The sequence below is a fragment of the Trichosurus vulpecula genome, chromosome 1, assembly GCF_011100635.1.
Source record: "Trichosurus vulpecula isolate mTriVul1 chromosome 1, mTriVul1.pri, whole genome shotgun sequence".
Lineage (NCBI taxonomy): Eukaryota > Metazoa > Chordata > Mammalia > Diprotodontia > Phalangeridae > Trichosurus > Trichosurus vulpecula.
Genome location: NC_050573.1, coordinates 26201093 through 26217460, shown reverse-complemented (window position 1 = coordinate 26217460; position 16368 = coordinate 26201093). Strand labels below are relative to the sequence as shown.

At 44.0% G+C, this 16368-nt stretch overlaps 1 protein-coding gene across 1 annotated transcript in view; it reads right to left on the bottom strand.

Moving 5' to 3' along the window:
* TAOK3 (TAO kinase 3) overlaps positions 1-16023 on the bottom strand; it is a 244326-nt gene extending 228303 nt beyond the window's left edge. The window contains exon 1 of the mRNA XM_036759652.1: positions 15814-16023. The gene's annotated coding sequence lies outside the window, so the exon portion shown is untranslated. The remainder of the gene's footprint in view (positions 1-15813) is intronic.
* Between the last annotated feature and the right edge of the window lie 345 nt (positions 16024-16368).

The following is a 16368-nucleotide window of genomic DNA, read 5'->3' as shown; positions in this document are numbered from 1 at the left end:
ACCATAATCCGAAAAACAAACAAACAAAACTCCCTACCCACGATGGCCCCCAAGCCCCTCAAGTTACCATATGCCAACAAAGCAGAGAATGAGAGTCAACAACAGAATGCCTAGTTGACCTAAGCACTGGAATGCATTCCTAGAAATTCTTTAGTCTTTTCAAAATGCCTTGATGCTGATATGTTTGTGGATTTTTTTTTTAATTAAAAGGCCTTTCCTAAACAGATGTTAAAAAATATATGTAGGAATTCAGATAGCTAAGTGCAGAGCTCACCACTAGAATGCACTGCAAGGTTAGCACCAGGGACACTCTACTCAAACTTTTCACTCACACTCAAGCTAAAAATTCAAATGCCTTTCCAGCACATAACATGTCAAATCAGAGCTCTCTGTGCTTAATTTCTCTTTCCCCCCCAAAAGACATATGTGATGCAGTGGCATATGTTCTATCAGGGAAAAGAGAAAAATTCTTGCCATGAGTCACATGTGACTAAGTTCATATAATTCTAGCTTAAAGACATTTGAAACACACTCATCCATACAGCTGATAACAAGCCCCAAATTAACATCAGGATTTCGATAGGGCCATTTTCAGGATCAGTATCAGTGTCTTGTTAAAAAAAAAAAAGTATTGAGGGGTACTATACTTGTTCCAATTTTTATTTTAGTTTCACTAATGACTAATTTAAAAGGGTTGTACCAATTACTTTTTATTATGATAGCTGCCCCAAACTGATAGCAAGCCCCAAATTAATATCAGAACTTTGGCCCATTTTCAGGCTCAATATCAGCATCTTGTCAACAAAAATTGTTTAGGAGTACTACACTTGTTACAATTTTTATTTTAATTTCATTAATGAGTAATTTTAAAAGGGCTGTGTCAAGTACTTTTTAGTTGAATCTATCCTAATGAATATTGCTCTCTTCCACTTAATCAAATGTTGATAGAACCTGAGGATCAGAAGGGACCTTAGAGGTTGGTGACCCACCTTAACCACTATTTGAAGCATTAATCCTCTTTTCAGTAGCAATCAAACAATAAGCATAAATTAAAAGACTACCATGGACAAGGCATTGCGCTAAGGACAGAAGATATAGACAAAAATGAAACAGTCCTACCCTCAAGGAACTTAGGTTGTATCTTTTCAGGATTTATAGCTGGAAGGGGCCTTCAAGATCATCCAATTCTATCTCCGCTATTTACAGAGGACAACAACAAAGTTCACATCAGTTAATATACCCAAGATCACAAAGGCACCAAGCCAAGAATTGAACCTAAGTTCCTTGATGCCAAACTCATTATATCAGGCTGCTTCCAATTTGGCATTTGGCTTCCTCATGGAAAACAGATATCCAAGAGATTTCTAGTTGGAAGAGACCCTAGGTCTATCTAGGTTGATATCTCCATTTTATAGATGAACAAACTAGGGCTCAGAGAAGGAAGTGATGTGCCCAAGGTAAGGTAAGTAACAAGTGGCCAAACAAATACTGTGTCTGAACTGAGGACTTCTGACTTCATATCCAGGGCTCCACAGACTACTTCTAGAACAGGGCTGTCCAACCTTAGGTTTTCATTGAAACAATAGACAATATATTTTGATTTGCCATTTTAGTGAGAGCTCTGAGGTAGCTCAACTTCCTTTACTAAAGAATTTATTTATATTTCTATGCTTGTAGGCAGGCTGGCTGCATGTGGCCCTTTGGACAACGCTGTTCTAGAAGACTCCAGAGGAAGGCATGGCTATGGTAGATGTGAAAAACCAGTGTTCCACAAAACAAAAATGAAGTAAATGCAAATACTGCTGAAAGAGAAAATGTAAAACCAGCAAGAAGAGCAGGCAAGTAAGCCACATTCTTGACTAGAATTTGGTTTCATTTTATTTGACAGAAAAAGGTTCATTTTTATCCAATAAACTCAAATTAAAAAAAAAAAGTTCATCCACTCTGCTGCTGCATATTTGAAGATTTAGCTTTTACTGATGGTTTATGGTTATAAGCTAGTATAACCAAAGAAATCTTGTTCTGAAAGATTTGAGTCCAAACGCAGGAGTCTTGGCCTCTAAGTCAAGTGGACAACGACTTCCTGATAGAAAGGTGAAACTTAGCCCAGGAGAACTTGGCCTTGAGTATCCCTTCTATACAAGGAAAATAGATTCCCAGGCTTGAAGAGTCAGAACCAATGCTCTTCCTACAAAAACACCACCCAACTAAGTAAACAAAAACAAATTCCAAGGACTCAAAGGTCATTCCAGGGAAACTTTTCATATTACTTCAAGCTTATTGCCCAAATACACATCTCCACTTATGTTCACTTTTCAATCAGCAAAACGAGTGGTCCATGCCAACCTTTACTTCTCTACCCAAACATTGGGCCTATAATAAGTATGAGTACAACTAGCATACTTAAGTACTGTTTGAAGAACCAGCAAAGGGATACCAGGAACTTCAGTTTAATTCTTTTGTTCCAACTTAATTCTTGTCCTAGGTGGCCGGGTGGATAGGTGGATAGAGCTCCTGGCCTAGATTCAGGAAGACTTATGTTCCTGAGTTCAAATCTGGACTCAGATACTTACTAGCTGTGTGACCCTGGGCAAGTCTCTGTTTGCCTCAGTTTCTTCATCTGTAAAATGAGCTGGAGAAGGAAATGTCAAACCACTTCAGAATCTTTGCCAAGAATGCCACCCCCCCCCACTCCCATGGGGTTGGATACAACTAGGAAAAAAAAATGAATGAATAACAAAAAAATCCTTGTCCATTTGATATGCTGAGAGCCCCTAAAGGGTACTCATTCTCTTTCCCCAAATTGGGGGTCAACTCCCTCCCAACCTATCATTTGCAGTCCAATTCAAATGCTACCTCCTCAGGGAAGCCTATCCAAAGTCACCCCCCTTCTTTGCTCAGGTCCTTTCCCTTTCGACCTCCCCTAACACTTTGTTCTCCAACTCTTTAATGTGTTTATGTGATATCACAATTATACTTCTTTAGTTACATTGTAGAAGCAGAGTGACAGTGCCCAGAGGGCTGGCCTGGGGTCAGGATGAGAGAAGTTAATCAAGTTCTGTCTCTGATGTGTACTAACTGGAGATGTGGAAAGTGGTAACTTTCCCGTGCCCCTGGAGTAGTTGCTAATTTATTTACATACATGGAATTTTCATACCAGTAAATTACATAAACATATGAAATCATACGTCCCAATCCCATCACTTCAAAAAAAAGTTCTCTTTGTGTTTGATCTGAGACTGTAAGCTTCATGTGAGCAGATGCTATGTTTTATTTAAAATATTGTATCTCTCTAAGCAACTCAGGCAGTGCTCTATTTTAAGTAGGTACTTAATGAAAATTTGCCAGACTGGATTAAATTAAATTAAATTACATGTTTGGGAAACAAAAATGTTCAACATAGGTATAACCCAGCATGGGCACAGACTAGGTGATCTCTGCAGTTCCTTCCAATGCTATAAGTCTATTCTTGAATTTTAATTTACTCATGGGCACTGATAATAAAATGGGTCTATATAAATTATATGGAGGGGATTTTGTTCTAGAAAATATCATTTGGTCTTCTCATAGAGGATGTTTTAAAAACTATTTTCCTATGACTTTTGTGGCATCTTGTATATGTATATACAATACATATAAAACCTATATATATATATAGAATGCACATACGCATATATATATAAATATATGCTATAAAGCAACAGTGATGTTCATAGCAGGAAGGAGACAATTAGCTAAATTATGACTTGCTATTTGTATGTTGCCTGTTATCAAATCCAAAGAGCATACTGGTTTAATTAAATCAGGTATTTGGCTTTGACTGGTGCTATCTATGGTCAAGAATTCCCAGACATCTTGGATTTAGATTATTCTCCTCTGTTGAGATTTATAACATCTACACCTTTATTGAAAGGAGTTCCACACGGATCTTCAAATGAAGAGCTATTCTTTCCATATTAACAGGAAGAGGATCTAAAATTGATGTCTTTCAAAATGTGCATAGGTAATTAGCTAGGATTCCAAGCATTACAAAAAGTACAATGTGGGATGGATTTCTGCCACCTACCATTCCAGTGGGGGCTGATCTAAAACAGAATCCAGATCTCAGCATAGAATCCTCAGGTTTAAAGTGGAGATTACAGAATTGTTCAAGTTGCAAACAGAGTCCACACCTTTAGATTACATTTGAAGCAATATTAAGGTATTCTGAGTGACAATTTAGACACTTCCACATACCTGGGATGAGATAATACCTGTAAACTTAAAGTGCCATGCAAGTGCCATCTATTATAATCATCATCACAGTATTCTCTCCAAATGGACAGATTGAGAACTCATCCAAATCTTCTCATTTGTTGTGATTTTTGTTCATATCCCTCGATAAGTAATCCATAAAGGGGTCACTCAAGATATTGGAGGCTTTTGTTTATGTTTCCTGACATTAATTGGGTGGTAGCGCATCATCTGGCCTGTTCTAGAGGCATCTGGATGGCACAGTGGATGGAGAGCTAGGCTGGAGTCAAAAGGATGAGTTCAAATGAAGGTGTGACCCTGGGCAAGTCACTTAACCTTTATCTGATTTTATTTCCTCTCTGTGGAATGGGGATAATAATAGCACCTACCTCTCAGGGTTGTAAAATCATATTTGTAAAGTGCTCTGCAAACCTTAAAGCACTATACAAATGCTAGTTATTATTAATATCATTATTGATAACAACAACGATATGCAGCAGCCTACTTGCACCCACCAAGAGTCAGTAGTGTACTTTGAGTGACTCTCAATTTTGGCTCTTCAGAGATTTTGGTATTCCATTTTATGGCCTTTGGGTCTTAATTAGGAGGTTCTGCTGTGCAAACCTCATAAAGCCATCCACAAACAAGAGCAACTGGAAAATTTCAGCATCCATAAGGAATTCCTTTTCCATTTGAACTCCACTCTGGGCATTCTCCATGAGTGGCAAACATCTTTGGTGAATATTTGTACATTTTAGATATCTTGGAAATATTTCCAATCTAAATCCAGGCTATTAAGATGAAGGACCGAAACCACACACCTTGCCAAATAAATGCTTGGAAAGATTCCTTATTATTATGAAACCAACAGTCCACTAAGCCATAGTCTAGACTTGTAGTCTTGTCTCCTTCTTCCTCAGAAATAGAAATGAAATAGATGGGGGGAGGGGACGAGGGAGGGAGCAGGTGTTTTTCTGTAAGACAATGAATGTATGTAAACTATAAGGAAAGACCTCCCCTCCCTCCCCCCATCTAGAATCAGAAAGTTGCTCTTTCAGGGTTAGTGACAGGTTGATATTTAACTTTCTCTCCAGGTTTCTCTAGCGCCTGATAACATGCAGTTATTTGTAAGTAAGTTAACCAGAGTTAGGGGTACAAGTCTGTGACAATAATGAAATCATGCTCTCTAGTCTCACATCTGCAAAATATATTGTATTTTGTAAAATGCAGACACTCTAGACCAAAGGTTCTTAACCTGGGGATTGTTGACTTTAAAAAATGTCACTATCTATCATCAGTTTCTTTTGTAATGCTATATACATTTTATTTTATGCATTTAAAAACATTTTTCTGAAAAGGGATCCAGAAGCTTCACCAGATTGCCAAAGGGGTCTGGGAGACCACAAGGCTAAGAATGCCTGCAGTAGCCCCTAGACAAGCTTGTTTGTAGTAGGGAAGGAGCCCATAGATCGAGAGAAGGTGAAAAGCAGAGGGGTGTGGGGAGGTGAGGCTGCACTGCCCAGGGAGGAAGGAGAGAACAATCAGTGGAATGAGTTCCTAAGGATCTGGGAGAGGATGGAATCAAGAACACAAGCAGGGAAAGATATTCATTCTATCTTCAGACTGGAGCTAAGCAGGCAATGATGGGTGAAAAGACAGTTTCATGTGTGCAAGGGGAAGAGGAGACAGGGCAGCAGGCATCAGCAAGAACACCACATGGGGAAGCAGAAGCCCTAAACTCCCAGCTCTGGCATTTACTCCCTGTGTGGCCCGGGGAAGTGATTTCTCCTCTTCTAGAAAATGAGAGGATCAGATTAAATGACCCACAAGGTCCTTTCTACTTCTAAATCTATGTTCCTATGATTTGAAGTACAGTTTTTTTTTTTTTTTTTGGCAGGGCAATTGGGGTTAAGTGACTTGCCCAAGGTCACACAGCTACTGCATGTATCAAGCGTCTGAGGCCGCATTTGAACTCAGGTCCTCCTGACTCCAGGTCCGGTGCTCTACTCACTGTGCCACCTAGCTGCCCCTGAACTATAGTTTTAAAAACTGATTTTAACCTTCTAAGGCTAATAAGAACAGGGATAATACATATGACAGCCTTCTGAGTTCTGGAAGCAGCTATTTCCCGTAAGCCTTCTTTCTCCAGGTGAAACATCCTCTGTTCCTTCAATTACTCCTCCTGGCCCTTCTCCATCCTGGCTGTCCTCCTCTGGATGCCCTATAGCTTGTCGATGACCTTCCTAAAAAGCAGTGTCCCAAACTGAACACTATATTCCGTTGATGGTCTGACCACATCTCCCAATTCTGGATGATAGACTTTTCCTAATGGAGCCTGGGGTTGTTTATCCCCCACCTCCAACCCACCCCCGACTTCCCAGATGGGTAGATGAGCTCCCTGAGGGCAGGGTCTGTGTTTTTGCCTTTCTTCGAATCCCCAGAGCTGAGCCTAGTCCTTAGTACACAGGAAGTATTTAGCAGATGCTTGCTAACTGGCTGCTTACTGTCTGTCACATGCGTTGTTGATGTACTGGCTCATATGATGTTGCCTTGGAACAAATTCCCATCTCTATGCTTCTGCACAAGCTTCCTATGCCTAAAAATCCTCCTCTCCACATTTCTGCTTTGGAGAATTCCTCTATTTTTTCAAGGCTCAGCTTAAGTGCCACTTTCTGGAAGATGCCTATTCTGAGCCCTGTTGTTGGTAATGCTCTGGTCATGTAGCCTTTCTACTTCATATATACATATATATACACACACACACATACATACACACATGTATGTGTGTATATACACACATATGTATATACATACACATTTCCATTGCCTGTCAGCATTCATATTTGTTGTCATATATATGCATATATAAATGTGTGCATATATGCTATATTGACACACACGATATATATATGTGTGTATGTGTGTATGTGTGTATACATATTACTTATCTGCATACATGTTTCCCATTAGAAAAATATAAGCTGCTCAAGGGGAAGTAACTTTCATTTTTGTCTTTGCATAGCCATTGTCTAGAACATAGTAGAAGCTTAATGAATGCTTGCTGAATTGAAATGAATGAAGGAGCTATTGAGCTATGATTGATACAGTACTTAGTATCTTAAGGGTAGCTGGGTGGCACAGTGGTTACAGCACTGGGCCTGGAGTCAGAAAGATCTGAGTTCAAATTTGGCTTCAGACATTTATTACTTGTGTGAACATGGGCAAGTCACTCAACATCCATTCACCTCAGTTTCCTCATCTGTAAGATGGAAATAATAACAGAAACTCACTCCTGGGAGTGTTGTGAGGATCAAATAAGATAATATTTGTAAAATGCTTTGCAAGCCTTAAAGTGCTATGTCATTATTTATCTGACTTGAATCATCCACACATCTGTGCTTTCATCGGTGGGGGCAGCCATCCCTCCCCCCCCAACTCGACCCCCAAGACAATTGCAACCTTTCTACCATCTACATTAAGTCTTGGGGTCAAACACATTCATCACCTGGTAGCCAACCAAGGAGTGATGAGTTCTTGGAGCCTGGCCAGATGGGTCTGCAAAAGACACACACAGCTCATCACCCGGACCATGATCATCGCCTTTCCCGTTTGGTAGGACCTACCTGCCAAAGCTTGCATCCTCTTGGCACCGTCTGTGAGGCCTCAAGGTCACTATCATGGGCATGTAGAGGTAAGAGCAAAAGATTGCAATAGAGGTTTAATACACCCGCCCAGGCACCTACTGCAACACAAGGCTGGAATGCTCTCCCCTCATCACGAGCATCTCAGTTTCCACAGACAATTTACACATGCTTCGAGTGATTTGATAATGGACTGCCATGCTTATAGTTTGGATGAAAGTATACTTTAAATGACTTTCTGGACAAAGGCTCAAAATTCTGGCTTAACTTGATTTTGAATTTGAATAATACTCCCTAAAAAAAACCAAACCCTAAACACACCAAAGGAGATTTCTTACCACCTGAGACAATCACAAACCACACTTTTGGAGTATGATTTTAGTAAGTACCACAACAAATAGAGACTCAAAAATATCTGCCCAATTTCTTTAAATTGTGAGAATTAAAAAAACCAATTTTCACCCTATGGTTGTGGAACAATGATTACTTAGAGCAATGAGTTTTTCAAGGTGTTGGTTAGTTTTACTGAATTGTTTTTACTGTCTCCTTTTATTTTTTGTCATAACATGTGGCCCTCTGGAAGGTGGAAGGGAGAAAGATACAACCAGAAATATAGGTGATCTCCAAATTAAAGACAGTAACAAACGGATTTAAAAACAAAAAGTGTTCTCCATTCTAAGAAGAGAGCTGAGATACTTTTAGGAGGAAGAACACAGAAAGGAATTCCATGGAAAGAGCTTTTAAGTATAATATCTTCGTACAAATAGAAAATATTAATGGTTTTGATCTACAACATTATAAGATGAAAATCAAGAAATATGAATATTGATAGGCAAAGAGAATTTGTATTCAAGTGTGCTTGAACATTAAGCCAAATCTGATGCCCTACTTGTCCCACAGATGACAATAGTTTTTGAAGGCATATGGCTTCAGTGTATAGACAGCATAAAACCATCTATTGTGGTATATTTGGCTCCTATTAATACTTATTAAGTTGGCTGGGATCCAGACACCTTCTTAAGGGCCCTCAACTGTCAGGTCCTACAGGTGCTCCAATTGTCGGTAAGGAAGGGGAAGACTTTTTCTGAGCCATTGATGCTGTCTGTATGATGGAGAATAATTTTAAACCTAAAACATCTTGGTGGTTTCTTGTCCTATAAAACACACCTAACTTTTGTGCATTGGCCCTTGGGGATTTTCAATCACCAAAAAATACGTTACATGGAATCTCCTCTTCACCTCCTTTAGATCAATATTATATTGGAATGTTATTGAAATGGCTGCTTCAGTAATCGCGCATAGAAATATCAGAGCACTCTATTCTCTTACAAGAAAACAAAAGTAACATTTTTGCCTCTCATGATACAGCCTTTTAAAGCAGACAGAAATCACCTAAAGAGGAGAGTGAATAATATTTTGACAAATTTTGATTTACGCATTTCTATTCCTTCGGTCGATTATTGGCACTGACATCTCTAGTCCTTCCACTGACTACTTCCACATACTCACCAGAGAGAAACCAGAAGTCATAGCTTTAGAAATTATCTCTCGACTTTTCTCACTTTATTCTTCCTTAAAGCTGGATTTAATTCCACTGAGGGTTTTGAAAAGACAGGCTTTATATAAAAGATGTTCCACTAATTGTATAATTGTATCTTAACTGAATTATAGTAAATCATGTTTTATTTTTTTCCCTTTTTTCTTCTTTCTTCCCCCTCTCTCATCTCTTTTTAGCAGTTTGGGAGAAAACTCTGAGTATGGAGGTTATGACTCACATGGAATCCTGAGTTTTCGGAAGCCACATAAGCAGTGCTCAGTATCAGGTAGGTGGTGGGTGTTTGTCTTATGTTTATCATCACCCCAAAAAAGCCATTGTCAGTCACTTTTGAATTTCAATCAGCAGTTCCTCTACCAACCCCTTACATTCTGTCCATGCAAAAGGGTACAACATTCCTTCCTCCTATTATCCAAAACTCTCCATTACTAAACGCAAGAAGAACACAAAACCTGGAGCAGAGGAGAGAGTTAAAGAATTTTTGAAGTGAAATCAGATCATTCTCTTTCTCTCTCTCTCTCTCTCTCTCTCTCTCTCTCTCTCTCTCTCTCTCATCCTCCCTCAACCCCAAATGCTTCCAAAGTCACTATTTTATAAGACAACCTTTCCACAAGGGTACCAGAATAATGGGGGGTGGGGAGTCCAGGAAACAATTGAAATAGCCCAAACTGTCAACGCATACGTGCTTTCTAAAGCAGCACTTAAAAGGGAGTCAGGGCAGTATTAACATATCCCCCGCACAAAGCATAACAAGCCTGGTCATTAGCTTAATCTTAACATCCATCAAAGTTGGAGGCTGCTCCCCCGCCCCCATCCCCACCTCCTGGGGGCTCCCACATTGTTTGTCTCAGCACTTTTAACAGATACTCACCCACCTCCCACCAGGACATAAAGTGTGTGGTTTAAATGGGCTGGCTTATCTCCTTCCTCTACTAGGGCTGGAATTCTGCCTACAGCCAAGCCCCGGTAGCTCTCAGAAGGAGAAATCTCATTGGAAAGTGCTGCTAGTTCAGCAGCCCAATGCCTCTTATTTGGAAACTCAAAGGGAATGAAAATATCTCCAGTCCACAAGACTTGGAAGGTCAAGATTCTAAACATAATCCATTTAAACCAGTCGGTTAAAGCCTGGCACCTTTTAATCTGCAAATCTGAAAGGAGTTTCTAAACTCATATATAGTTCATGTTTCTATAGCTTTTTGGTTCCTTATAATAATCCCTGGAGATAGGCAAATGAGAACATTTCCACTTTACAGATCATTCAATCAATCAAATAACCAGCATTTAGTACCACTAAGTGTCAAACATCATGCTAGGTGCTGGAGATACAAAGACATAGATAACTGAGTTGTTTTTTTTTTTTTAAAAAGAGTAAACAAGATAGTTCCAACTCAAAGCTTGAGCTTATTTTTAGCTTTATTTGGAAAGTTTGGGAGCCCTCTATGTCCTTCCTCGTTCAGGTGAAGCCTCAAGGTCAAGGATAAGGTTTACAGGCTTCTAACAAAATTACAAGGCACTCATCCAAGCTGGAGAGAGCCTCATAGGAAGACTTAGTACTATCTCAGTAGATATCGGAACGGACTATTTCTAAAACAATAAAAGCATGCTAATTGGCCGTAAGTTCCTATAGTTAGTTCCTCCATTGTGTTGGGGAAAAAAATCAGTCTCTCCCCCACTCCCCTCCAATCGCACTAGAACAAGGTATGAATATTTTGAAATATTCTATTTCAATATAATTGATTTCCTTAATAATCCTATGTATTTTATTCTGAGGAGGGGATAACCAGGCAGTCAGGGGAGTCCATCACACACACAAACACACACACACACACACACACACACACACACACACACACACACATTACTGGTTTTCACCACAGGTGGTATCATTTCCAGGTCCCCGGCAATCTGTTCAGAAATATCGATTGTGGCCATGCTTGTATCCCCAACCTTCAGTCCTGCCTACTTGAATATGGCTGTCACCACCTTTTTCCCTACTATCAAAAGCCCTCAAGACACAGACTTTGCTGTCACATTCTCTTGGTGGCATTGCTTTCCAAAATCCCCAGTTCTACCATTAATACCTTAGGTTTGGCCTCTTCCCTTCATCCCATCATGCATTCTGCGGGCTCATACACCTCTCCCTTAATTGACCATACATCCCTATTTTCTATTCTGTTAGAGGCAGTCTGGACTGTGCAAGGGACTTGGAGCCACCTCAGAAGCTTACAAGCTTTGACACCGGGCAAGTCACTTAACTTCCCACAGCCTCAGTTTTTTCATCTGAAAAATGGCACCTTCCTTCCTCAGGGTGGTAGGGAGGCTCAAGTGAAATGACAAAAAGAAAGAGCTTAGAAAACTTTAAAGGCCTAGGTTACAACTACTATTTAAGTCCTGGAAGTGCTAGGGAACAATTGCAAATTAGCACCTTTCAGGTACTGCCTTCTCACTCTCTCCTCCAGTCCTGCTCCTTTATCTTGGCCATCTGGGCCAAAGCCTTCCCCCAAATTCACACTGTAAATACTCTCTTCCCCCAAGGCTCCCAGACCACGGAATAATCGCTAGCATTTTTATTGTGCTCTTTCCATAAACAATCTCATTAGAGACACAACCCACCCCAGGAGGTAGGTGTTATTACCGTGCCCATCTTGTTGATGAGGACACAAAGGTGAAGAGGCTAAGAAACTAGCCCAGGTTACACAGCAAACCAGTCCCTCAGGTGGGATTTGAACTTTGTCTCTCTGAGTCTCACTTGTTATAATCTAAGCCTGCAGCCTTGAGGTCCCCCACATGTGGTCCTCTAGTCTGGCCCTTTGACTGAATCCACACTTCACAAATCCAAGGATTTGTTCCCTTTGCTAAGCCATCTAGCTGCCCCACTCTCAGTACCTCTGGGAGAGCCTTCACCTCAGACCTTTCCATTTTGGCTGCTCCATCCAGGGGCAGCCATCAGCCCAGACTCTACTATCCTAGATCCTCTCTGAGGTGACACTTTAGAATTGACTTTCCTTGTCTCTCTCTGGGGTCCCATCTCCAGGAACCTCCTTGACACAGGCTTTCCCTGAAATCCCTTAACTCATTCTACTGTCCCATCTTCTGTCTGGGGTCCCCTCACTTCAGACCTTGCGGTTCTTTGAGGAGCTCTGACATCAGCCCTGCTGTCAAATCTCCTCCCCTCAGAAGATGCATCACCCAATGATCCTCTGGGCGAATCATCCTCCCTCTGACCTGCTGCTCAAGCCCCCTTTCTAGGGTCCCCTCTCCTAAAAAAAGCTGGCACTGCTATTTTCTGGGGGGCATTTTGATGTCAGCCACCACGGTCCCTCCCTCCCAACATCACAGTCCTTCCCTGTGGCCCTGTCACCTTGGAGCCTGCCGTCATGGGGTCCCATTTGTCCCTTCAACCCCACTGCCTAAAGCTGCTTTCTGAAATCTCCTCCTTTGATCAGACCCACAGTCTCAATACCCCTGGGGTGCTCTCTCACATCAAACCCTGCCTTTACAGTTGCTCTCAGCTGTGGCCTGGCTACAGACTAAACCCTCAAAGTCCCTCTCATCTCAGACAGATGGGTCCCTCTTTGGGTGTCTCTCTATTGAGATCTGCCATCAGACCCATTCTGAAGTTTCTCACCTTCACCTCCCCACCCCTTACACTACAGTAGGTCCCAGATTCTTTGTGGGCTTTTCAATCCTTCACACTAGTTCTCAAACCCTTCTTATGGAGGTCCCTTCACTCAGACCTTACTGTCACAATTCAGCTCTGGCATTCTGTGCTTGCAGTCACAGTCCTTTCTGGAGTTTCCCCTCCTCATTTTCTCATAGTCCTTCCTTGAGGTGTTTTTAACTTCAGATTCACAATCAGTCTCTCTGCACTTCTTCTCTCTTCCTTAGATTCAATATCATGGGAGGAAATGAAGGCTGCTTCTTCTAACCTCTTCTCTCCCAGTATTCCTCATACTTTAAGCCCCACAGTACCAGCACCTCAGATGGCTCCTCTTCCCAGAGACCTGACATTTGAAACTTTGTCTTCTACTTTTTTGACTCTCTGGAGTCTCTCATCAAATCTACTGTCCCAACTCCTTTCTGGGGACCCTTTCCCTCCAAGCCCTAGGTGCCACAGCCCCTCTCAGGGGTCTCTTCCCCTAATACTTCCCCCTTGCATATCATATTCTCCCCTCTTTCAACTTGAGTAACCCCTCTCTGGGGTGCTAGGATTGCTACCGGTCCCTCTCTGGGGTCCTTTTCACTCAGACTTCCTGACTCTCAGTTCTTCTCTGGACTCTCTTCCCCTTAGACCTCCTGTTTATACCTCTGTAGGTACTGATGCTTTCAAATCACCTGCCACTAGTCCTGAGGTGCTTCTTCCCCTCAGATTTCACATTCAGTCCCTCTTGAGGGTCCTCTTCCCTTTAAACCTCCTGTCAGAGCCTATAAGTGAAGTCTCAATCTCTCCAAACTTCTTCCCCCACCTCCCACCCCAAGCCCTTGAAGGACTCTTATCCCCTCAGGTCCCTCCCTACACTGCTTAGATCTGTCCCATCATTCTAGTAGAAACAGCCACTTTTGCTGGGGTCCTTCTTCAGACTCCCCTCAGCCCCTCCTGGAGGTCACTTTCAGGCATTCTATCACATTTTTTCTTTCTGGGATATAATCCCTAATTGTTTGTCTTTATAAGTTCCTTGGGGATCTCCTCCCCTTAAACCCTCTCACAGGTCCGGCAAATTTCCGGAGTATCCCCTCAGGCATACTGTGTGTGTATGTGGGGGGGGGAGAAGAGGAATCTGCTTTATCAAAGCTTTTTTCAAGGGTTTCCTCACCCAGATCCCTTTCTCACAGCCCCTGTGGGGAGTCTTGTACTCTCACATCTGCCACTGCAGCTCCTTCCCAGCTATTCCTGTCCCTGGGGTTAGGGTGGGCTGGGGTGTCTAGGCTTATCTCAGTTTTTAGAAGCTCAGCCCCTGGGGGAGGGGGTAGCATAGCCTGTTAACATACAGCTCTCTAGGTGGTTGCAGTTAACAGCCCCTCGGTCTTTCCCTTTCACAACCCCTAGGGAGGTGGGGAGGGGGGCAGGGGAGGAGTTCTCCTACTGTCTTTGCCTTTCTGGGAATCTTGTCCCCTTGGTCACCTCTCACAGGTCTCAGCCTGTCCTAGCCCTTCCCAGAGTTCTCAGCCTGTCCTAGCTTCTTTTGGGAGTCTCCACTGTCCAAACCACTCTAGGGGTTTTTCTTCCCTCAGCGTCCTTACTCCTTTCTATGGTCTGTCTGCAGCCCCTCTTGGGAGGACTTTTTGTCTGCGTCTTCTGTCACTGTCTCTTGAGGGTCTACCACTATCATATCCTTTTGTGGGGGTCTCAGTCATCCCAGACCCTGGGGGTTACAGACCTTCTTAGGGTCTTTTCTTGTCAGTCTCTTTCATGAATCATCTGCTGTCATAGCCCATTTTAGGGGTCTCAGCCTATCCCAGCCTTACTTAGGGGTCTCATCACTTGGTCTCTGGTCCCTACTCTCTAGGTGGGGAGGTCCCTGGTTGTCACAGACTCCTTGGGGTCTTCTCCTGTCATAGTCTCTTAGGGTCTCTGCCAGTCTCAGGATCTCTTGAGGGGGGTCCCATCCTGTCCTAGCCCCTCGGGGGGGGTCTTTCACAGTCCATGTTTTTTTCAGGGTCCCCTTTTACAGTCCCCTCTCAGAGGCCTCAAGTTGTCACAGTCACTATCAAGAGTCTCTTCCTCTCCTAGTTTCTCTCAGGGCCTCAGTCTATCCCTGTCCCTCTCGATTTCCTGGTCCCTCTCCAGGGACCTTTCATGTCACAGCCTTAGCTTCGGATCTCAGACGATCACAGCTCCTATTAGGAGTCTCAGTCATAGAGCCTTTTGGGGGTCACTTGCTGTCCCTTCCCGTCTCAGGAATATCTCGAAGTTCCTGTCCCTCTCTGGGGACCCCTCATGTCACAGCCCTCTGTCGGGGGTCTCCATCTGTCAGCCCCTATCGAGAATCTCCTGTCACAGCACCTTGGGGGTCTCTTGCTGTCCTTACCCCTCTCGGGGGTCTCTCGCTGTCACAGTCACTTCTCGGGGGTCTTTTGCTGTCCCTGCCCCTCTCGGGTGTCTCCGACTGTCACAGTCACTTCTCGGGGGTCTCCTGCTGTTCCTGCCCCTCTCGAGGGTCTCTCGCTGTCACAGCTCCTCTCAAGACTCTCCTCCTGTCCCTGCCTCTCTCGGGGGTCTCCGACTGTCACAGTCCACAGTCCGGGGTCCCCAGCGGTCCTAGTCCCCACGGGGGTCTCATCCCTTTAGCCTCCAGTCCCCGCCCCCTCGGGGGTCCCCGCCCCGCCCGCCCCCCGGTCCCGCCCCTGTCCCGCCCCGGGCTGGGCTCCTCCGCTCCCTCTTACCTGGTGCGGGACTGCCCGCCGGGCTAGGTTCTGGGTCCTGGGTCTACGGCTACGTCCGGAGCTGGCCGGTGGCTCCTGCTCCGCTGTCGCTGTCGCCGCCCGGTGCCTGGTCCCCGCTCCCTCCTCCTCCTCTTTCCCTCCTCCTCCCGCCGCTGCTGCTGCTGTCCGAGGTGCGGCTCCTGCCAGGCGCGGCCAATCGCACCCGAGTTCACCGAGCCCCCGACTCGCCCCGCCCCCGCCGCCGCCGCGGACACTCCCCCACCACGCCTGGGGCCGACCGATCGATCGGCGCTCCTCTCGCCTCCCCTGCTCGCTCTAGGTCCAAGAGCGGGCTTCTCGATCGGCCGGTGCTCCATTCGTCGGGCCTACTCTCGGAGGAGTAGTCGATGGAGCCCCGGGATTTGCGGAGGGCTCCGGTGATGCTCTGGGGGTGGGGCTGGCGCCAGCTAGGCCCCGCCTCTCCCGTTCTGAGCCCTAGAGGTGCGGCTCGGCGCCCACGCTTCTGCTGGGGTCAAAGGTCACCGCGCTCCTCTCCCGCCCCCCGCCCATGTCCGA